This window comes from Apteryx mantelli, chromosome 5, assembly GCF_036417845.1.
Source record: "Apteryx mantelli isolate bAptMan1 chromosome 5, bAptMan1.hap1, whole genome shotgun sequence".
In the NCBI taxonomy this organism is placed as follows: domain Eukaryota; kingdom Metazoa; phylum Chordata; class Aves; order Apterygiformes; family Apterygidae; genus Apteryx; species Apteryx mantelli.
This window is the reverse complement of record NC_089982.1, coordinates 20,892,575-20,916,544: the sequence shown is the minus strand read 5'-3', so window position 1 is coordinate 20,916,544 and position 23,970 is coordinate 20,892,575. Positions and strand designations below refer to the sequence as shown.

The 23,970-nt window shown below is 40.3% G+C and overlaps 1 long non-coding RNA gene across 1 annotated transcript in view; it reads left to right on the top strand.

Moving 5' to 3' along the window:
- Positions 1-23,658, top strand: part of LOC106491901 (uncharacterized) — a 75,473-nt gene extending 51,815 nt beyond the window's left edge. Inside the window, exon 3 of the long non-coding RNA XR_010884249.1 lies at positions 23,564-23,658. This is a non-coding gene — a long non-coding RNA (uncharacterized lncRNA). The remainder of the gene's footprint in view (positions 1-23,563) is intronic.
- The last annotated feature ends 312 nt before the right edge of the window (positions 23,659-23,970 follow it).

The window sequence follows — 23,970 nt, the reverse complement described above, 5'->3', positions numbered from 1 at the left end:
GAAAATATTCTCCTTATCTTCAAAGGGGTTGTTAGCAGCTGCTCACCTTCCACATCTCTGGTAGATATCTCAGATGGCATGAAGTTATAGTGGGATCCCACCAAAACAGGCAGTGCTGTGACTTTGCTAAGAAAGAAACAGGGCCTTGAAACATTGGGGAGAAGCCAACAACTAATGGCATATTGTCACTCTTTTTTTTTTCCAAGTTTGCCAAAAATTCAGTTACAACAGTCACATTGGCTTTAAGAGAATGAGTCAAACCCTTGTTCAGGCAGGTCCATATTGCAAGTACTCAAGCTACTTTAACTGAGGGAGCCTTGTATGTCTGCAACTTGCATGCTTCATCTACGAAACAGAATTTTAATACCATTTAAAATCTTAGTTCACAGAATCACAGAATCACAGAATGGTTGAGGTTGGAAGGGACCTCTGGAGATCATCTAGTCCAACCCCCCTGCTCAAGCAGGGTCACCTAGAGCACGTTGCACAGGACACTCTCCAGTCGAGTTTTGAATATCTCCAGAGAAGGAGACTCCACCACCTCTCTGGGCAACCTGTTCCAGTGCTCTGTCACCCTCACAGTAAAGAAGTTTTTCCTCATATTCAGATGGACCTTCCTGTGTTTCAGTTTGTGCCTGTTGTCTATTGTCCTGTTGCAGGGCACCACTGAAAAGAGTCTGGCCCCATCCTCTTGACACCCCCTGTTTAGATATTTGTATACATTGACCCCTCTCAGTCTTCTCTTCTCCAGGCTAAACAGGCCCAGCTCTCTCAGCCTTTCCTCATAAGAGAGATGCTCCAGTCCCCTAATCATCTTCATAGCCCTCCGCTGGGCTCGCTCCAGTAGCTCCATGTCTCTCTTGTACTGGGGAGCCCAGAATTGGACACAGTTCTTTTCCTCATGTCACTAGTCATAAATTCAGAGATAACATAAGGAATTTTCTTCTGGTCATGTACGTAGAAAGAGATACCGGAGTGGAAGATTTAATATTGCCTTACCCTCTCCTTACAGGCCCTTGAACAGAAAAGGATCTGGACAGCAAAGGATGTTTTATCTTTAAAACTTTGTAAAATCTCCCCAAACTAGGATGAAAAGACTATTTAATCTCATCCCTTTTCTTTTAACTTGTTTCGTCAACTTCTATGATTCCTATGAATTTTATCTTAATGAGAACTTTTTCTTATTATAACTCTTAACCTTTGGCCCATAAAACAGAAGAGACTTAGGAAACTTTTAACAGATTGAAAAGTTTGAATAATTATCAAAACATTCCTTCCTAGGAACAAATTTTACTAACAGGTCTTTCCTAAGACACTCCTAATCAGAAAACGTCAATGGGTTTTAAACATAGGTCAGCTAACTTTGGTACGTTCCTTAGTCTTCAGGCTGGAGGATGATCCATAATTCTTCCCGTTCTTGCTAATAATTACAACCCAGATAGACTACTTGAGAAGAAAGGGGTTCATCACTACCTTAGAGCATCTCAGGGTAGTAGAGATGGCTGTGTTTGTGTGTTTGATTTCTTGCTGTGACACAAAGAATATTTTGCTATTCTGGAACAGGGCTTCCTCAAAGCAAAAAATGTGACCAGGCCAGAAGCAACTTTTTTTTGCAGAAATGCCAGGAATCCTCCACTCTGCCAAGGATCCCTTGTCATAGGGAACTGAGTGGAGCTCTTTTGTCTCCCCAGTTATTCCCAGTTTGAAGATGGTCTGATGGTGAAGTTTTCCTAACAGATCAGAGGCAGAAGTGATTCATGCTGTGTCCAATACCAATCTGTGCCTGATGCTCATGTAATAAATGACCATCTGAAAGGGCTATTCTAAAAGGTCTATTATTACGATAATAGATCCATCACATTTCTAACACTCAGACTTGTGTGGAGTCCATCACCCTCCACAGTGAACAGGCCTTTTGATATAAAATTCCCTTGAAGAGAATAGGAGTGTTGTTAATCTGGAGCCAAATAAATGAGATGAGAATTTTCCTGAGCTCTCTAAAATGCCCAGAAGAAACAAAAGGCTGTTATCATAGATAATGGTTTCCTTGAAATTATGAAAGTAAGCATGTCCTGAAGTAACTCTATGTGATAGAGCAGTAGTGACATACTGATATATTCTGGTAGTCTACATGTTATAGTACATACTTAGCTATTGGAGCTCTTGTGGATGGGCTACATGGGCCTAGCCATGGAGGCAGATTAGTAGGAATGATTTGTAATGATTACTGTGGTCATCATTACAAAGGAAGGCACTGAGTTTTTCCTTACTAGTCATGCAGAATATAGCTGTCATAGATATTTTATGGTCAGTACATTTCTAATCTAATCTAATCTATCTTGCTATAATAATTGCAACATAAGTATTCCTACATGAATATTTAAGAAACTGCTTTCCTTTAGTATTGTATAGCATTTGCATAATTCCTGGCAGATTTAAACTGTCAACTCTGTTTACATTGCAGTGGAAAAGTATTTACTGATCCATACAAATGTTACATTTGCATCTATAACAGAAAACGCATGCCACTTCAGTTTGCTAATGAGAGAAATTATACATCTGCTTAAAGAAACTTTGTCAGAGGCAGAGCTGGCATTTCCCATATCCCGTTAATATATGGATACACTTCTTTTACCCCTGGAATTTCAGTCAACTCTGAGAACATGTTGTTGAGGAAATTGAGTGGTGCCAGAATTTATATGAAGTATTAAACCCCAGGCTTCTGAGCTGTTGACTTATAATAATCACAGACTCATTTGGCTGGCCAAGTAACAAGTATAGCATTAATATAAGGTTTAAAAATTTAAAGAACAAAATAAATGGGACATTGTTCTGTTCCTTAAGGGATTGAACATTTGGGGCCTCAAAATCAGTGTTTGAGAGAGAAGGTGCTGAGTACCTGACTGGATTTGGCACCAGGACACTTAGCCCTCCTGGTAGCTAGTAAACCCCTGACTGATAATCCAGATGCAAACTTCTGAACAGACTCCATGCAGAGCAGCACAGGTCCAGCTAGGTTTGTTAGTTTAACCTCAGCAGAGCTTAAATGAAGCAGCACTGGTCCAAAGCTGGCTTTGAGGGACCCTAGACCCTGAGGGAACATGATCGAGCTATACCCAAAGGGCTCTTCAGAAGTCAGCACCAGTCCAGCTGGGTTTGGTACTTCTGGTCGTAGCTGGCCGTGCTTGTCCTGGTCTGGTTTCATGTGCCTTTGCACTCTGCCCTTGTGCTAGCTGTCTGGTGGCAGAAGGGAGAGGACTTGGCTCCCCATCAGTCCAGATAGGGAAACGTTGGCTGCAACTCAGTCTTCTTATCTTACCGGATGCAGGAAGAAAATGATGCACTCTGTAGCAGTCTTCTGCATTGTAGGAAGTAGCTGAATTACAAGAATTAGCCTGAAGTGGCAAATGTTCAAATATCACAGGCTCGGTTCCAACCAATGTGGAGCTGGCTTAGAAAAGGCTAATGTTTTAACATTAATGCTAGGTTCTCTTTGTCGTTGGAAACTTTCAGGTGTACTTGATGAAATTCCCACCATGTCACTGAAAAGGCTACAGATTTATATGCCATAGACACAAACTTGACATTCCTGTTTGTAGAAGCTGGGGCACGATGTAATGCATTAATGTCTGTGAGATTTGAAATAAAACCAGCACTGCATCCTTCTGAATTGATGACCCTGTTTAGTCCCGGACTCCTTACTCTACTGATACTCCTCTTGCTTTGAAACATTTTCATGAGATTTTTAATTGGATAGGTCAAAGATAGTTATCGAAAGGCCTTGCTTTAGCTGCCATACTAATGCAGGAGGTATGATAGAAATCAGCTGTGAATGCTTCTTTGGCACTAAGCTACTTGAGAAAAAACATTCTCCTGTAAATATAGAATTTTATTTTGTACCAATGTTTGCAGTAAACTCAGGTACTCTATCATTTCAGTTTAACTCTCCATCCTTTAAAATGATGCTCTCAAGTATTTTTCCCCATTCCTAATAGTGGTCTTCAAAGTAACAAGCAACTCAAAATGTCCAAAAAGTGAATAACTGAACTGTGGAAAACATCTTTGTATTAAATACAGACATGGGTGAAGCTGCTTCTTGACCCCAAACACTTACTGATTTCCTTCCTTCCATGATCCTTTCTCTTAATAAATGCAGTGTTACCTCATTCTAGTCATTAAAAGTCGAGTGCATCATTAGTTCTTTCCTGTACAGGAACATAATATATGTCTTAACATGTTCTTACTGTTACCTGTGGAACATCACCAAATTTGTTTCTTTCTTTCTTTGGTAGTTGCACTTTCAAGTGTCACCTGGGTGTTACAACACCATGTTTTTATCTTTAAATAGTGCCCATTAAATTGTGTATCATTCGTAAGAATTGCCTCAGAAACACTTCTCTTGAGTTAAGACATTTCTCATTTGTGGGCATGCTCACACTAGTAGCCTGTTTTATTGATATTTTAAAGTGTTCCTTCAGAACTGAATTTGTTTTCTCAGTGTAAGTGCTCTTTGCATCTGTATTGTCCCATGGTCTTGGGTTCATGTAATTTGGACACGTGTTTAAGTTAGAATATTGACCTAACCTTTAAAATCCTGCTGTGTGTTTAAGAAAATTTTGGAGAGAGATCCAGTATTTTGGTTTGTGTTCTTCCTCAGTTTAAACTGAAACTTGGTGGTATTAGGATCTGCTCTGCATTTCTTCCTGTTTCTGAAATGTCATCTTTTACTCCTCTGTGTAATAAATTGAAATGCCACCTCAGTCCTGTGCTAGAGCCGCAGATGATCTCCACTGGGGGGGGGGGGGGGGGGCGGAACTGCATACATTAATGGCAGGGGGTGGGGAGAAATGTAGTGGCAGAAATCAGCCACTTGAAAGCATGCGGACTGCTTCCTGCAGCAGGGTCAGTGGGACTGCATACAATTTTTTTCCCATTCTCTCTACCAAGTGTCCAGCTTTTGACCTTTATTTCCTGTACTGTGTCCTCTGACATTTTTTCTACAAACCCTTCTCCTCTGCAGACCTGATTGACAGCTCCAAGCATTCCCTGGGATGGGAGAACCCCAGCTTCAAGTTCTCACATCTCTCATATCCCAGACAAGTATCTTAAGCAGTGGGGCTTTAGATCAATATTTCCCTAATCCTTCAAATGAGGCTATGTGATAGCTGTGACTTGAACATGGATGAAGAAATTTCAAAATATATTTCCAAGGAGTTCAGTTTATTCTTACAGCAGTGTCTCCTGGGGCTTCAGAGGAGGCCTCTGCCAAAAGCTGCCTGACAAATAAATTGCTTTGTGCTGAGCACATTTACTTCAGACTCTGCAGTCAGTGGCAGATTCTCCCCCCACAACACAAAAACGCTGCGACACTGAACTTCACACAGAGAGGATCCGGCATCTCCGGCTCACAGGGTGCAGGGCCACCGAGGCATGATTTCTGCATGTATAACTTTCCGCGCAGTGTATGAAGCTAGAGATGAAGAATGGCTGGCATGAAAGGAGAATAAAGTGTGATGATGAGCCCTGCGCAGTGGACCCCGGCGTGTCCACAAACGTTTACAATCTCCTCTTTGTCAGACCGGCGAGCTGAACGTGTGACCTGAGTACAGATGAAATGTGACCAGGCCCAAACTTAGATACACACAGTACATTTTTCAAAAACATGTGGCAATTGCTGTCTGAAACTTTAGAAGTTGGCCTCTTCTGATTTGGTTGTACTTGATTTATATTAGCAGCCTAAGGACCTGGTAGAAGAATTCTAGTTGTTCAGGGCTTTTCTTATTACCCTAAAATTCCTCAATAGTTTTTCACTGTTGGAGTCAAAACCCTTCAAGTTTTTTACTTGGAAAGATTTTCTTTTAGTTCATATGTAGGTTCAATATTGACGTCATCTGGTATTTAGACCCTAAATCAGTAGATATAGGATGAAACTAAATAGAAGAGGAATGTAAAAAGCAATTTCAGCAAATCAAGAGTCTAGAGAATTAAATTGCTCACCCATGCTCCAGGAAGCAAACTTGCACTCAGGTTACAGAGAAAGGTTTGGATTAATTGACCATGTCGTAATTTTCCCACACCCTTTGGTCATGGAAATCAGATGCAATTTTCTGATGCCCACAGCATTAAACCAGACATGTTCTGAGGTATCTTAGAGCAACCAAAGCTCATTAATGGTATTTTGTGGCGTGCAAAAAAATACGTTTACATTGCTCGTGTCCCTCTTGAAGGGAGCGTCACAAACAGCCAGGCTACATACAGCAATTTTCTGGAATGATGGTGAGGATGCCTTTGTCTTTCCATTAGTTGCCAGAGTGACAGGTGTCTAGACCTTTGAGGAGCTGATTGACATGGAAATATAGGTAAAGTCTAGCTCAAAAACATACAAGCTTTTAAAATTCAAATACACTTTTCTTTTGCACTTACATTTTTTTTGGAATCATTTAATAAATTGATTCCAGCTAGGTATCATGCTTACATTTTTTCTAGAAGAGCTAACAGTAGAAAATGATGAAGACCTCAAATTTAGATTATTAATACGTTATTATTTTTCATAAGATGCTGTTGTATATATGCTAATATAAATCTGCCAAAATAGTTAGAAATATAAATTCTAACCTACAGTCAGAATAAATGAAGAAAATAAATTTGGAGATTCACGATCCTTTGACTTCCTAAATTAATGCTATATGCATGTGCTTGTAATATATTTACTTGTTTTTTTAAGTTCAGCCTCTCTCAGTGGAATTCCCATTCATTTTACAAATTAGCAATTTCTACAGAGATTTGTCAGGGAGTGTCCTATAGAAATATAAACAATTTATAACTATTCTAGGATGCTTAAGGCAAAACCATTAATTACAAAAAATGCAAGAATGAAAGGAACTGAAAATAGTGGGTAATGACTGTGTTTAAGTTCAAAGATTATTAGCTTAATTACTCTATCCATGAGTGAAATGCATATAATTTCTACTACTGAAAATGGAGCAATTAAGTTTTACATCAAGGACCATGTTCAGTTACCATTACCAATTAACTCCACAATATTTTTTCTCACTTCTGGTTAATTCAGTGAATACCATTATTTAAGCTTCCTAATTTCTTAGATATTCAAAATATTTTATGGAAACAATAGTCATGTCTGCCTCTTCTCTATAGTGGAATAAAGTTGGCCTTGCACCCAGAAGCCAAATACCAGAAGGTTTAGCTGCCCTCTTAATAGGCTCACAAAATTCTCTTTCCCACTTATCAGAATAGGTCAGAATACACCAGCATATTAGAGAGAGACCAGATCCCATATTATCGTCCCCCCTACCGGAGAAGTATAGTGCATGGTCACTCCACTGACTGGAAAGCAATTAATGTGCTTTGATAATCTGACAGTTATTAGTTCTTTTATTTTTTGCAGCAGCCAAAATTATTCCTAGGATTTTATTGTGATGAAGTCATGCAAGCATAATATGGCTATGCGGTAATATAATATTTACTGTGTAATTCAGGCTCCACTGATGAATTATTAATTTAAAATGTCAGCAAGAATGTATCCCCGCTGTCAGATGGGGGCCATCTCTTACCCTCTTACATATGTTGTCTTGTTAAACTCAGTGTTTTCCTCTTCCTGCCTCCCCCCGGAATAGCAGAATGTCTTTGAATTCCCTTCAAATAGACATTGTGATGAAGAATTTGAGGAAAATACTGCAATATTTTGTTACTCAGTCCCAGAGGAACTCAGGAGCCCGGAGGGGCCACCCTTCCTTCCAACACAGCCAGCAGCTTTAAAGCCCAGCGCGAGGTGAAACCTGGTGGGACCACTGCAAGGGGACAGTGCCAAGTAGGACACACTGCACGGGCATCGTCCTGGCTCTGCTGCTTCCTGGCTCTTTTGTCCACTCCTGAGGCTCTGGGCATGGTGGTGGACTGGGAATCACTGGTGTCCTGCCCTCCTCTTCCTCTCTGACTGCCGGTCCTCAGTTACCACCTCTGCACACAGCTCCTGGAGGAGATTTCAAAAGCCTGAACTGTTGCTCTCCCTAGGGCCAGGGTCAAGCCCACAGCTGCCCTTCAACCCATCGGTCCCTCAGAAGGCAAACCCGGGGTGGCCACATCTCTGAGGGCCTCCCCTCAGCAAAGGGGAGGAAGGAGGGACAAGCCTGAGCTGCAGAGCAGCCCTTCAGCTGCTCTCGGTGCAATGGAGAGCTGTCCTGTGGCAGGTTCAGTTTGCACTGAGAGCCAGAGATGCCCCAGTGCAAGACTGAGATGGCTTAAAAGCAGATGTGCCATCCCCCAAGCCCAGCACAGACCCTGGCACAGCCTCAAACTGATTGCACACTGTTGTCAGCTGTTTCTGTGGTTCAAGAGCATTTTCTCAACGTGCTGGAGTTCCCAGTTTTAAAAAGAAGGCTTTGCTTTTAGACGACCCTCATGAATAACCATATTTTAAGGAAGAAGGTCAAGAACTGAAAAATCCCTGAGAAAGCCACCCTTGGTTTGCCAACCATGCATTTGTCAAGTTGGGGCAGAGGTTGCTTGCATTTTAGAGGTAGTCATGCATTCACAATATCTGTCTCGTAAAAATCAGGACATTCTGCTTTGCCACCAATAACCCAAACACGTGACTTCAGTTACTCTAAGAGACCTGCTTGCTGCTAAATACTTGCTTATTGGCAGTAAAGCTAGTTTTGTTCAAACTTGCTTTCTGGAGAGGCTGTCAAATAAATTCTTCCAGAGTGCATGCATCGAATCTCTCACAGAAAACCTGCATTACATGTACATGTATTAGTTTGCATCTCTCCTTTCCTTGTGTAGCTGACATGGACTTACTTTGACCTGCAAGTGGCAGTATATGTCTTAAAATGCTTCCTTCTTCCATAGTTCTTTCTCATCCAACTCTTATCATGTTAGCAGGGAAGGATAATCAGAGGGCTACACAATTCCTCTGACTGGGGCTTACTTAAATACTTTTCTTGTCTGCACGGTGTCACACAGCTTCCTATTATTCCTTATACTGCTCTAGCACAGGAAAAGATTTAGAATTGCTTTCTTTTATTGAGCTGTTTTAAAGCTGCTTTATATAACAGTCAAAAGATGCCTTTCCCTGCATATTTTGGAGGCTTTCATTTACCTATTGTAAATTCTAAAATAGCATGACTCATTTCCATATAATTCTGGGGTGTTCTCAGAAGTATACATTTGGAAATAAGTTCATTCTGTCAACAAAAGAAACTTAACTTGCCCACATAATTTCCTTTGCAAAGCTAGTGTTAAAATTCTTTTTTATTTCTTGATATCAAAATAAACTTTTTGCACTGCTGTAGCACTTACTAAGCAATTCTGCTGACCTGATAAGATAGTGACAGGGTTTGGTCAGATCCCATGGCAATGCACAGAATATAAACAAATGGCATTTCTCACCATCTTTGATGGTGATCATAATCTGTGACCACTCTTCCATAAGGTTTTAATTCCTATAATATCTCTTCCCTAAACATTTTTCTTCCCTGTCTTTAATAGACATTGTTAACCTTCTCTGCATATTTGACGGATGACATTAGGAAGGTATCTCAGCAGAGAGTATATCAAAAATGACTGTCTACCCAAAGTACTCAATGCACTTGAGAGCTTGCCATAACAATGTACATGAACTTAAATCTTGGATGGTATTATATACAGGAACATATAGGAAAGGAAAATGTATGAGGAAAGCTCTGAAAACTTGTTTCAAAGAGTTCATCCTAATATACAAGGACTTTTCTCCTGTGGAATTGAAATGTCCTGTGGAGGTGAAAAAACAGGACTCACCTGTAAAAAGCAATAAGAGAACTTCAGCAGAGATCAAAAGACTGCTTACCTGGCTGCTTGATGAAGCTGAATTGCTGAAGTAGCTCCTGGGTGGGACTGGCAGCCAGTCCCTTTGGACAAGACACAGAGAAACTTGGACTGACCCAAGCACTGCACAGGTTGTGGTCGTTAGACAAGTCTAACAGCAAGACTGCTTATTCCCCATAGGGGCAGTCCCATCTCTAGTGACAGAAAACAGCTATTGCCCAAATTACCAGAAGGCACTCATATTCCCCTGATAAAGTCTGCTAAAGATTTTGTCTTTTGTATGCCAACAAATTGCTTAAAATTTACCTGTGAAAGGACTAGCATGAAAGATAAACTTAGTTTTCAAGGCTTTCCTCTGAGACTCTCAGCCTGGTTTGTTTATTTGTTGGGTGTCACCCTAAGTTTGAAAAAAGCTAGAGGGATGCCCTACAAACCTCTGTTTTACAGATGGAGTAAGGAGGCAAATTTATATTTCCTGAATCTTACTTTGCTCTCTCACCTGAGACAACTCTCCCTAGGACTGGATGGAAATCAAAAGTAGCACTCTTCTTTTGCCTCTGTTTCCCATCCTCCTGCCGTTTTGTGTATAAAGGTGCCATGCTTCAGCCTTGCCAGCTGGAAGTCTGCTGCTTTTTCACAGGCTTTAAAAATAAATCTTAAAAGAAACTCTTTTGTTCTGTTTGGCTATAAAGGACACTGAAAGTTTCATATATAGCATATCACGCATAAAAATAATCATCGCAACTGCAGTGTACAAGTACTTATTGTTCTGAGGTAAAATCAAGAGTGTCACAAGTGAAAAATATTACTCTGAAGTCCTTGCTTTAAGAAGCAGAGAAAAAGAGCTATATCAGTGGAAAACCAGAACACAGTGTTTTATTTGTAAGTCAGCCTTTTTATGGTATTCATCAGAATCCCTTTAGTACCTCATAAATATGAATTAATTTATCCTCATAACTCCTCTATGAAGTATGGAAATATTATTTTCTTGAGTTTAGAGTGGGGAAAATGGGCCAAGGAAAGATCAAATGATTTGCCCAATGTCACAAAGGTCACCTGTAGTAGAAGCAGAACAGAAATGCAGATCTCCTGAGTTCCAGACCAGACTTTTAACCACAAAATCATCTTCCTCTCAAACATAATCATTGGTATGTATCACACAGGGGGGGAAAAAAAAAGCATCCTACTTTCAGGAGAATAAAAACAAGTACTGAATGAATGATAGTTGCAAAGAGGAAGTGCTCTGTCTGGAAAGTTTCAAGAGCATTTAGATACTACTGAAGTTTCCAAAGGGTAACTTTGGATTCAGCTATTTTCACAAGGTAGCAAGATCTTTAAAAATAAATTACAATAATCCATAAAGAACAGGAATTATAGATGAAGAGAGAAATAATGAGCCTGATTTTTTTAGGCTTTTTAAATGTACATCTGAACTTTAAAGCATCCATGAATATCCTATTTTTAACACCATGAGTTTCCATCTCTGGTCAGTTTTATGATCCTCAGTTTCAGAAACAACATCAAATGTGTTCTTCAATCAGTATGTTGACAGTTTCATACCTGTGCTAGGTCTGTCTAAATCCTAGTGCTCTGAACACAGCCAAGGCAACCCTACAGTGTTGAGATTTTTAGAATCATAAATGTTTCTGGTTTAATTTTCTCCAGAAGTACCAAGAGTTCTCAGGTGAGAGAGGACCTGTATTGTGCTAGATAGAAGGCAGCTGATGAAAGACAGAGTTCTGCATCATTGTTTTCCTCAGTGATCTTTGAGTACAGTTAGTCGCAGAGTTGTGGGGACAGGGAAGACCTTTTGAAAGGTGCAGTGCTGTATCAGGGGCAACACAGTGTGACAGTTGCAAAGCCAGCAGTAAAGCCCAGAACCCTGCCTAGTCTAATACCTTGTTAGTGCACCACACTGCAATTACCGCCTTTAGATTTTGTTTATGCTTGCCCATAAGTAACCAGCTAGTAACAGGATGCCAGCACAGCCTGGAAGAAGGTAGGTGTGCAACCTGGTGCATGAAGCTGTATCAAGTATGACATATACCTCAGTATGCATAAGATGGGAGTGGCTTTAAAATAAGAATCTGTGTTTGTTGGCCCATTCCCTGAGATTTTCTACCACTTCAAACTTTTCAGGTTCATTTCATTTCACAAAATGTTGTTAAATCCTGTTCCTTTGCACAATTTCCTACTGACCTAAAAGTTTGGCTTGAAACTCCACACAGGACTTGTGGACTGGCAACCTAACATGTTTCCTCTCAACCCCATCTCTTCACTGTCCTAATCTTGAACGTAACAATGTTTAAGCTTTAAGACTTCTTCCAGGCCCAGAATGTATGTCCCTATAAATAGGAAGACCCCAGGGAGGTTTTGGGGGGAAAATGAAGATGAAGGAAAGGTGGGAGAGAACCTGTATATTTGTGCAAAGTGGCCAATGACTTCTGTGATCAGTGGTGGGAGTGCAGGGGGGGAGAATGTCATAACCAAAGAGTTGCATCACCCCATAACAAGATACTTCTTGCTATATGTAGCCTATATGTTGTGCCTGTCCCCCAGTAAGCGGTGCCACAGGAGTTTCACTGACTAGCCCCTCACAAGGATGACAAGCAATGTCTCTACAGCTGCCTCCAATGCCACTGCCCTATCACGCAGCCCTGCCACTTCAACTGAAACATGTCCCAACTGCAAAATGTTTCCTGCTCTGACCTCTTCTCTCAGGCATGCGTGTGGTGTCACAATTCATAACACACACCCTTCGACATTTGTGACATAAATGCATTTGCCTTTTGTTACTAGGAGTGGTGTTAGCCTGCAGGTATTTCTCATGTGTGTCTGTATGTGATGAGAGAGACTGATAGATTACAAGGCTAAAAGAGCAATCTGTTGTTGTCCCACAGTAGCACAATACAAAGCCACTCAGTGTCCGCTTGTTTCTGTACCTACTTCTGCAAAACACTATTATCTGACAGTCTAGGTGGCAGAAGGTAGATTTTTCAAGTACTTTTTTCCATTGAAAACTGTCAGTCCTAATTCCTGCTTGAAGATGGGGTTGCTATGCTCAGCACCCAAGCTGAAATCCTTTAGGAAAGCAACAGGCAAGAGGTCAAGTCATATGGCTGATTTTTTTCAGCTCCAACTGCTCCGATTTTAAGATTATTATGTAAGAAGCAGTAGTTCTAATCCCAGTGTGGTTTGAGTTTTTTTCTCTGACCATCTGTGAACAGAAGAGTCTCTACCCTCAGCACCGAAGCAAGGAAGGATTTACCAGGCAGTGGAGTCCACAGGAGAAACAACTGAAGGACTTGGGACCTGCATGGATGCTCATCGCTGGAGCAGAAGTGGTGGTACATGAAGAGAGGAGTGCAGTACCCGTTAGCTTCCTCTCTTGAGAAACCAATCCTGTCTGTTGCTCCTTCTCTTAAGGGGAGAAGGGAATAAAGAAAGACTCACCTCTCTCTGCATCCTTAGAGATGCTGGGAGCATGGGAAAAGAGAATCCAGCTTCTCTCAGGAAGGAAGATCACAGGCACACTCAGCTGTTAGCCCCTGTCCATGTCGGGTTTTGGGCAACCTGGAAGAGAAAAATCCTTAAGGAATCTAAGGACAAATAAAAATGCAAGGATGAAGTTGAAATATAAGAAGAAAGAGTATGTGGTCAAAAAGGGGGAAATATGTCAAATAATATGGGGCTTAGCAGACATTTAAATGATGTAAAGAAAGGTAATGACTGGGAGAAAGACATGCAAACAAAAATAAAAAGAAAGAAAGGATTAGAGGCCAGGCTTTAAAGAAGAGTAAGAACACAAGTCATTGTCTCCCTTAAATGTTTTTGGAGGCTTTCCTTTTCTTCATTCAGTTTTGTCTGCTTAGAGTTGATCTCATCTTTAGAGCTGATGACTTATAAATTTCTATCAAGCATTTTTTCTTAGCTGTGCTAACAAGATTTTGGGGCTGAAATGCTCTGCTGCATTTAACATGGAATGTCTGGAAGACCTGCTTTAAAGACTTTTAAAGTCCCTGAAACTTCTATCTTTGAAAAGCTGTTTGTTCCAAGATAGACATTACTGTAGGGCAATAAACTAGGGCCAACTGTTTGCTGTTCATGGCAGTTTTTATAGCCAGGATTAGTATATAGGCCTATTTGCTGGAAAGTGTTAGCTATCGCTCAAGCTCTTTCTCTGCAAAAATTAAATTTCTTACAGTTTGTGCCACAGCACTTTCATACAAAAAGCATAAATAAAAAGGGTTAATAGCAAAGAAACCCCACATGTTTTAAAGAAATAGTCTTAAATTGGGCCTTTAAAGCACCTCTGAGAATCTGTTATGGTAAGGCAGACTTCTCCAAAATGTTGCCTCTCTCATGATAGGTAACATAATCTTTAAGAAGATCTTTAGCAAGATATTCATAGTGAATTTACAATACAGAGTTTGCAATTCACATCGACTGCTGTTCGCAGAGCTGTCAGGATATGAGGTATGCAAGGATAGTAAACAGCATTAGCTATCACCAGAAAACTGACCAAAAGAAACTCAAGACTTTGGCTGTATCACAGACATAGATGCAAGTATTTTGTAAGTGACGGGTTGGCTTTTGCATCGCTGCAGCGTGCTGTGCTTCTGGTTAGCAGGCACTGCAGCTGCCAATGTGTGCCTTCTCCCTCGCTCACCCTGGGAGCAGGAGCCGTGCCAACTGCGGCATCCTGCCAGCTCCCCAGAGCACAGCCTGCAGGGGCCAGAGGGACGGCACAATGCAGGCACTCATTTATGAGTGTCTGAATTTCCACATTTTAGCTGCCCAGCTGAGGTATTGGGAATTTCCCATCTCAAGATATTTCAGGGTCTTTTTTGAATTGGGGACGCAGAGGACCTTTCCAAATACAATGGAAGTATTTTAAATACAGCAGATTTTAGTGACTTGCCAACTAAATGGCACCACATTTCCAGGAAGTCCAAGAAGAGATGAGTTTGCCGTGTGTGCATATCTGCTGTCAATTTTGCATGTGCTGACGTATTTTTCTCTAACTTTTGTATCTTCTTATGAGCTCACAGCCACCTTTCCACTACACTGCAGGTGACACCTTAAACAAACACAGAGGATTCTGCCTGCTCTCCTCAGCAAGCAAAGGCTCCATCTGTGTTTCTGTGTCATTGCTAAATTCAGTCGGATACATTTCAGAAGAGCATAGCCCTCCCAGTTGCAGCATGCAATCTGACTCTGGGAAAAGCTTTGGTATCAGACTTGATCTCAGTGACCTGTGAGCCACACAAGGGCCTGACCCAGAAACTCTGACTGTCCCACTTGCAGGGTGGGCTTATTGACTGGTTGGATAGAAGCATGTCAGTTTTCAAAGAAGCAAATGGAAATGTGAAATAAAGGAGGAAAACAGTTTGGAAGTTCAGCTGTTTTTCAGTGTATAGGGTCAAATCCTCCTGCCCTCACTTCTGCTGACTAGCACTAATTAGCCTCACTGATGTCCCCCAGGAGTGCTTGGGTAGAAGGAGAAAGCGAAGATGTTAAAATCATGTCTCTGTGTTCTTCTGTCCTAAGTGGATGGGAGACATCTCAGGAGGAAAACACATCCAATTGTAGATAAAATTTGTAAATGACTTAGCTTACAGGACCGGCTTTTCCTGGGGCACATTCTTTTCCAGTGCTTTCAGTGTAGAACTGGTTGTATCACAGGCACTAAAAGAGTTGGAATTGCATGAGAAGGAGTATTTTCACATCTTCTATACTAGCTGTGTGCCAGTGAAAAGTCCCAGACAGATGCAGGACTCAGCCAGCTGTGTTGCTCGCTGCCTGGCAAAAGTACCTTGATTCAAGCTTCTCCGCATTCTTTAACTCTGGCCTGACAGAGCCTGCTTTCGGGCAAGGCAGGGCACTTCCATCTCCTTGTTTGCTTCAGTGATGGTAATCAGTACAGACATGGCCAGAGAGCAGCAGCATCAGCCAGTGCCAAATCCTGGTGGTGAGAAGTGGGCATCTGCCCACTTGGAAAGGCCTGAGCCCTGTCATCTCCTCGCCTGCGGATACTGGGATCGACAGGCTGTTCTGACAGTTCCTCTTTCAGGCAATTTCCTCTTCCTTTCACTCTTTTGGGGAGCATGCACTGAGATTTCCCCAGCCTGCAGGAATCCTTACAGCACCTGGCCCAGGGAAGTCTGTGCTTTCCTGGGTCTGGCTGAACCTCTCCAGACCACAGAGGATCTCCTTCCCCAGCCGCAGCAGCAGGATATTGGATTAGGTCTAATGACCAAAATTTAAAAATTAGCAATGCCTAAAAAGAGGCTCCTTCTCCAAGCTCCTGAGAACTTTAGCCAAAAATATGGAACTAAAAAAAACCTTATTGATCTCTTGTTTTTCTCCTTTCCTCTGCTGTGCAAGCATGCATCACAAGGCTAAAATCTAGGGCATGCTGAAGCCAGTGATAAAATGCCTATTGACTTTAACAGAGTCTGGATTTTACTTCAGAAATAAACTGCAGAGCTATGCAATAAATGAATTCCACATCCCAGATGCAAACTCATACATTTAACTGGTTTAAATTGCATTACTCTTCGTTTATAGTGGTGCTATGGGAGCATAAATTACTCCTGTGTTTCCTATATATTACTGAAAAACAGACGCTATACTTAATCTGCCTAAACTCCAAAACTAGTGACACACATTTCAATTACAAATTGTGTGCAGAATGTACAAGCTGCCAAAGTAGCTTCAGTCGGATGTGTGCCCAGAGGCTCAGTAATGGATACAATATTTTGATGGCTAGTTTATTTCTGTATTGGTGTCTATACTTTCCTTATGCATACCTCCTTGATTTATGTCTTTGCATAATTGTAGCCTCATTTCTTTATTCCTGAAATAGTTAGAAGGCAACTGAAATGAAAAATTAAAATCGTTATCTAATTTTGTATGAGCAGAAGGTTCATTGGAATGTATCTACAGTGAGATAGGCATCATTGACAGCTTTGTCAAATTTCCCATATGGATGGTTTCTGCTGATTTCTAGGCAGTTACAAATAATGGCAGTTAAGGAGCTCTGTAGCTTGTCTGACAAGGCTGAAACAAGAAATGTGGGTATGTCTCAATATGGAGAGCTTACAGTTTATGGTGCTGTTGTTTTGCTTTTCTAAGGAACTGGCAGGTTGGCTTCCAGCACAAATCAGCTCAGGCTAATTTGGGACTACCGCAAATGATCATAAGTGACTTTCATAAATGATCACATGATCCAGCCTGAGGAAAGCTGGCAGGATCATGAAAGATGGAGCGAAGCTTTATGTTCAGTATGTGTTCGGCGTGGAGCCTTTTTCACCTAGCTTTGTTGTCCTACAATCCCATATTCAATGCACAGAAAAAAAAAACAGTTCTAATCAAAGGGAAGCTTGCCAGCCCGACTAGACATCTTTTATAGTGTGAAGATGGCTGCTATAGTGAAAATCTGTTTATTAATATCTCCGTATTTGTGTAATTATAGGGTACTGTGTGATGAGTAGAGCTGAAGTTGGACGTGAAGTAAATGGTCTTTCAGACACTTTGGGATTGCAGTAACTGTTAAATTTCTTGGAATCTTCCTAGTTCACTTTAATTACATATTGCTACAAATCTGTAGAACAAAATGGACTACTCTTGATAACAAAAATTGGCAAAATTACATGTGATCACATTCAACCAACAGAATCATCAGAGCAATTATTCCTAATACTTTTGTGTGACAAGGTTCGCATTGTGTGTATTTTATACATTTGCACTTCTTTTCTAGTAAAGTCAATAGGGGCAGGAACAAGAATCTACTGATAACAGATCTGTGTTGTAATTATGTTGGGTCTGGTTCATGTCTGATGATAAGAACCATGTGTTTATATAATTTAGACACCTGAAAAGAAAAATGGGAGTTTGGAGCCTCCAGAACTGAGATTTGTACAAGAAGGGAGTTTCTCTTTTGGCTGATTCATAGAAAATAATAGGGCTGAAGGTTGAGAGGTTATCTAGTCCATCCTCCTAAATCAGTGTAAGCCCAGGCATGTTTTGTGCAGCCTCTATGGAATTGAGAGCAGATGAAGAGCATTTACATACTCAAAGGCTACTCTCATGCCCACTCTTCAGTGCTCTCTTTTTAGGCTACTGCAGTCATCTCTTCTACACCAGTGATCCTAACCTTTTTTTCTTTCTCCATAAGCTTTTTGGGGGGAGCAAAGAAGTCCAAGAAACACCTACTCCTCATGGAAAAAAAATCCACACTTGAACTTCTTCTTGAAAACTGATGCAAAATCTTGGATTTCTGCATCTTCAGTCGATAGGTTTACCTCCTCTTCAATCCAATATATTTATAGAACATCACAATTTGTTGCCCTTGTTAGAGGCCTATAAGATTAGCTGGTTTTCTACAAGAAATGGGCATTTTTTTTATCTTCAGTTGATACGCATAAGTGAAGCTATCAGACTCTCGTATTACTAGATCAGGGAGGCCTGGTAAGTTTTAATGGCTAGGTAATGGGTATCAAATGGAGCATGATGCATTTGCTGATCATTTGTTGGGAATGTTCTCTCTGAGAGAAAAGATCTGAAGTATCTGAAGTGCCTGACTTTAGAAAGACATAACAGAGTCTGTGGGCCAGCTGTAGACAAACATGATGAGATATTCTCTTGCATCTGTTCTGGCTAGGGACACTTTACATTTCGTTTGTTCTTAAAGAAACCTTGAAAACTGTGAAACTGAGAACATCTTACTTGCCAGGTAGCTGTTTCCCTTGTAGACTCATCACAATTGAATTAAGCCAATTAAGCTGATGTAATTAAGAGTCTGAAATTGCCTCAGAACAGTGATGTTGCTCAGTTCTTTGCTTCACCTCACAAATAGTCTCGTATTGGAGTTATCTGTCTTACATGTGTATGACACCTTCAGTCACAATTATTTCAGCCAAGCAATATATGATTTATTTTGAACTGGATATACTAGGAGATTCCATAAAATTTAAGAATAGCTGAAGCAAATAATAGCAGTGTTTCCTTTTAAACCCACACTCAAGGTCTCCTCTTCCTCCTTGCAAGCCTCCTCCTGGAGCTCTTTTCCCAGTAAGTTTTGATCACAGTTCACTGAAACCATGAGAGCATTCTTCACTGACACACAGAGGATGTGATGCAGTTGTCTTTGGACTGCTCTGGCTTTTTGTCTCCTCTTTGTCTTTCTTAACTTTCCCGGTGTGCACCTCCTGGTGTGTAGCCAGAATTCCCTGCTGGCACTAAGAGTGCAGGCTCCTGCTAGGCTTCCCAGGGATGAGTTTGGCCCATAGCTTCAGAGCGCTTTTAAAAACAGTAGTTTCAGGTCTGAGGAAACAGGTCAACCTTTCTGAAGCATGTGACTCTTCTTTCTGAAGTCACTTTAGTCATCATAAAAATCTCATTCAAATATCTAAAAGCCCATATGCTGGATTCTTAAAGGCAAGCAGTGACATAGATCCCCAGCGTTCACCCACTGGTGCTGGCAGAGTTCGACACCCAGATATCTTGCCAAGCTGAACCTAACTGAGGTTTGCAAGGAGAACTAATCAACCTATATAGCACTAGCACATAAAAAAAACACGCTGCATCTTTTCTTCTTCCTCAGAAGTACAAGTAGCTTAGAACTGTAAACCATATTTAAGAAGTCATTAAAAATACATGGAATTAACTAACCTAGGTTTTCATCTGAAAATAATGTTCTTTAAAAAAATCCCCTTTGCAAATCTGTTGGAGCAAATCTACCAATCTCATGGTTCTGCAGTGCCACATTTCTCTGTGGCATCTTATCACTTGCCACATCAATACCAACCACCAAGTGTGTAATCTTTAATGCATGTGAGAAATTTCTCCCTTTCAGAGTTCAAACTTTGCTTGCAAGGAACTAGAATGAAATTCTCATCCACTAAGTGGTCTGTCTGTTAAAATAACTAGGTTTTCATCTAGTCTAAGATTTACTTCTCAAGTATATCATCCTTCTTCAGGAAATATAAGACTTTGATGTCAAAGCAGTAAATGATGACTCTCTGTTGCAAAGTCAGTGTGCATTTCCAGAGCTCTTGCTGTAAAGGCTCTTTGTGTTTTCCTTGATTTCTATTAATATGTTTAATGTGTGCTTTTCTTCTCTTCTGTTCCCTAAAAAATGTGTATGTCTTTGTTGATGGTAATTTCTTTCTTGTCTTTTCTTCTTTTTTTTTTTCTTCTTTGAGGAAATCAATTCTCAAGTTCTTAATTAATTCTCCTACCACTGTCTTTGCAATTGGCATGACCTTTGTGGTTTTACAGTTTTGGCTTATCTAATTGGCCAAGTAACACCCTCCTTATGTTTACCAAATTCCTCTCCTGACTGTAAAACCCCATTTGTTTTGTCTGGGTGACAGAGTTCTCTCAGCTGCAATCCTAAAATTGTTTCAGGAGCAATTTTTGCTTCTTATCACTCTCCTCTTTTAAAATAAATTGTATTAATTAGTTTTTAAATCAGACGTTTGAAGATCCCTGTATAGTCTCATTCTTATCTTTTAGTTCTTTATACTGAGGCTGTCCTCAGTTAGGTTGTGGTGGCTATTTATATCACTCCTGAATGTTCATCTCCAATTATAAGTCTGTGCAAAAGGCCAAGTCTGAATTTACGTGGAACTTACTTCAGCAATTATCATAATATAAATGACTAAAATATTATTAAAGGGACTAAAAGGGACTTGTGAAGACAATTTAAGGTTCTGTTGAAGTCATTTAAGTTACTGAAGCTCTATAAAAATGATGAAATCAGAATTTGATGCCAGAATGGGGATTTTACATTAAATTTAGGAGCTTAACTACCAGTCTGTGCATTTCTTTCTACAATACTGCAAAGAAATAAGAACAGATCTCTTAACATCATTGCATCTTCTAATTTACAGAAATATTTTTGTTCAGCCACACAACTGTAAATTTTAAGATTTGGCTTGGGAATGAATTTTCTCCAGCTTCCAGCTGGAGCTGGAAGAAATCCAGCCTGTCTCTCTCCTAGCTGAGTACCCATTAACCTCAGGTGACCTTCCCTGGTCACTGGTTTTGATGTAAAGCATTTCTTTTTAATTGAAAAGTTTGTTCTTAAATACAGTGTAAATGAATGGCATGATACATATAATGCAATAACCTTCTAGATAAAACGTAGCTGCCATCAATAGATTGAACACAAGCAAAATCAAGGCAAATACACAAATGTACACAGAGGAAAGTGGATTGATCCTTTCCTTCTTATTTTGTATGAAGTATATATATGATGTCCATTATTTGTATTCTATGAATAACACAAATTTATGTGTTGGTGTGACTCCTAGTAATGTCTCTAAACAGCAATATTACATCTCTTCCATAAATAATCTGCAGATTGTCCATAGGTGTTCACACCCTGTCATTCATCTTCGCGATTAACCCACAGCTGCTTTTGCCTTTTTTATTGTTGCTGTTTTAATGGGATGGAATATATATGTATTTTTTGGTCAGATTCTATGGTGGAGGCTGATTTCTATATTTCTGCTTTAAAACTCTCTCTTCTTGGCATGGAGTTCTAAATAGATTTGTTGTTTCTTTCTTCTTTTTTTCTTTATTGTTACCCCTAAGGAATGCATATTATTCTGAGCTAGGCCAGCAAAAATTTGGCATAAGAAAAGGTTGGTAGAACATGTCTTTTAATCTATTTTGGGGAGACACTTGCAATCCCTTTTTCAGGATGTACATCAACTGCTATGGCAAAAACAAGGATCAGTACAGTGATGTTTTTCTGTGGCTACCTCCTTGGCTTAAGGATGCTTTTTCTGAAAACTCTAGGGAATGTGACCTGGATCTCTGTTTTAAAGGAATAAAATCGGGGTGGGGTGGCACCATCACCTACTTCTATAGCAATCTTTTTAAAGAAAAGCATTGCCCCTGAAGCTTTGTTTGGGGTTTCATCTTGCCTCTGCATGTAGGGCATACTTTAAAAATACTGCACTGAGGCCTGCAGGGAACTTTAGGCAGAAGATTGCTGTTTTCTGGATCCTGATTTGGCCTAGGCATAACGTAGGAGCTGTGATGCTCAACTATGTCCAGACTGTGGGAACAGTGATATATCTGTACCTCCAGATTCAGGGTTATAATTTTTCATGTAGAAAAATTCCATTTCACTCATCACTCAACATTGTCTGATTTTTCCTCTTTGGGACCTGGTTCTGTGCGCTTGCATGATTGGGCTAGGGGTTAGGAAACCAATCTAACAGAAGTTACAGCAGCTGCATAGCCCCAACCGATGATTGCATCCCGATGGCTAATGTTAGTGGGATTTAAGTTTAACAAGTAAGTGGGATGTAAGTTTAACAAATATAGCCCAATTATAGAAATGTCATGTAGAAAGCTGAAATTCCCTTTTCCTAGTTCATTAAAAAGCCTCTCTTTTGAAAAGTAGTTCAGTGACACTTTTCTTCCATTTGTAAGCATTTTCTTCTTGCTTCAAAAATTCCCATTTATAATGTATCCAAATTGTATATCTAACCTTGAATTGTACTATAACACCCTTTAAACATGGAGATATCTTCCTTCTAAGCTCCAGTGCTCCGGGTTGATTCTCTTTGTAGCGCTAGCTTTTGCAAGGACTGGGTTGTTTTCTGTAATGCTTTTTGCCAGGTCAGAATTTCTCTGCTGCTTTCCTGCTGAATGGGACCCACACCAGGTTTAGCATTAGTACTGAAGATAATTGTTGCCTGCTAATGAGGTGCCATAAATTCTCCTGGAATTCTTCAAGCAGCAGAATGGGTTTGTGAGTTCAGATTTGTTGACTTTGTTGAAGGTTATGGTTATGATCAAAATTTAGATTTAATCTTCTGAATTTTCCTTGAAATGACCTTCAGGTGGACAGTAGTGTTCTGTGCAAAAGAGCAGCCTTATGGATGGCACAAAAAAATAACCCTCCCTTGTTAATAACCCTCCTTCTTCTTATATGCCAAGCCCATGTGTTTCAGGCAGTGGATTGTGATGAAGGGGGGATGAAAAAGGGGATAAAAAGGGAGGAGTCCAGGATCCTTACATCTGCAGCCAGAAATTACAATTGATTCTAATAGCCACCCTGGTGCGACTGACATCCTGTCAGCAGTTAAAAGTAGCTAGCTTTCTGCTGTGTAAACGCTTGGAAAGGAGGGAACCCCAAAAGGAGATGCATTTGCAAAAAATTTGAGGAGCACTGTTTTCAACTTTGTGCAGAAAACGAGACTGAGTTTCCTGAAAACTGGTGAAGTGTTTTCACAGTCTAAACTTGAAATGTCAAAATAGACCTACAGAGATGAAGAATCGGATGTTAATTGTGGATTTATTGAAGGCTATTAGAGAATAAATGCTCGAGATAGATATATCTGAAATATCCTGACTGCAAATGTCTATTTTGAAGGCACTACTAGTATGTTTTCCCTTTCTGTGTGATGATCTACACCTGCTTTGATTTAGTATGATTTGAGGAGCAGACTGTACCAACACACTCTGAATTCTCCTGTGAGCTTTTCATGACTTTTCATCCTTTCCCTAGTTTATGCATCAAGCAGGAGACTTTCGTTAATAGTTGCCAGCATTTTTGTTGCGATTCCCACATCAAAATTGATCAATCCCCGTTTATCAATCCACCCTCCACCCTTCCTCTTCCTGCCATCAGATAGCACAGCTCAGTTGAGGGAAAGAAATCCAGTGGGGGTCATTATTGTGCCTTTCTTTCCATTATCCTTGTTTTTGTCCTTAGCATAAAAATGAAGAGGATTGCAAGACTGAGGGGAGCTGAGAAGAGCTGTTCCCTTTCACTTGGTGAAGGAAAGAGAAGTAGGTGAGAACCAAACCAATGTGTTTCCAGCCTGCCATTATCAATCCCAGTTTAGCCAGCACCTTTAGCTTGGGAAATACTATGTTGCTATTCTGTGCTTATTTTTGCAACTGATGCACAACTCCTATTGAGTACTGCCTTGAAAAAATAAATCTTTGTCTATTCCTCCAGTGGTGCATTTAATTTCTTTTCCTTTCTTTGGATTCAGTTTATTTAAAGCTTTCAGAGCACTGAATCTTTAGTTATTTTAGGCAACCTAATCTATTGGGAAGAACACCTCCAGATTATTTATTGTGTTTCTAAAATGGCATATATGCAAAAGCAGACTG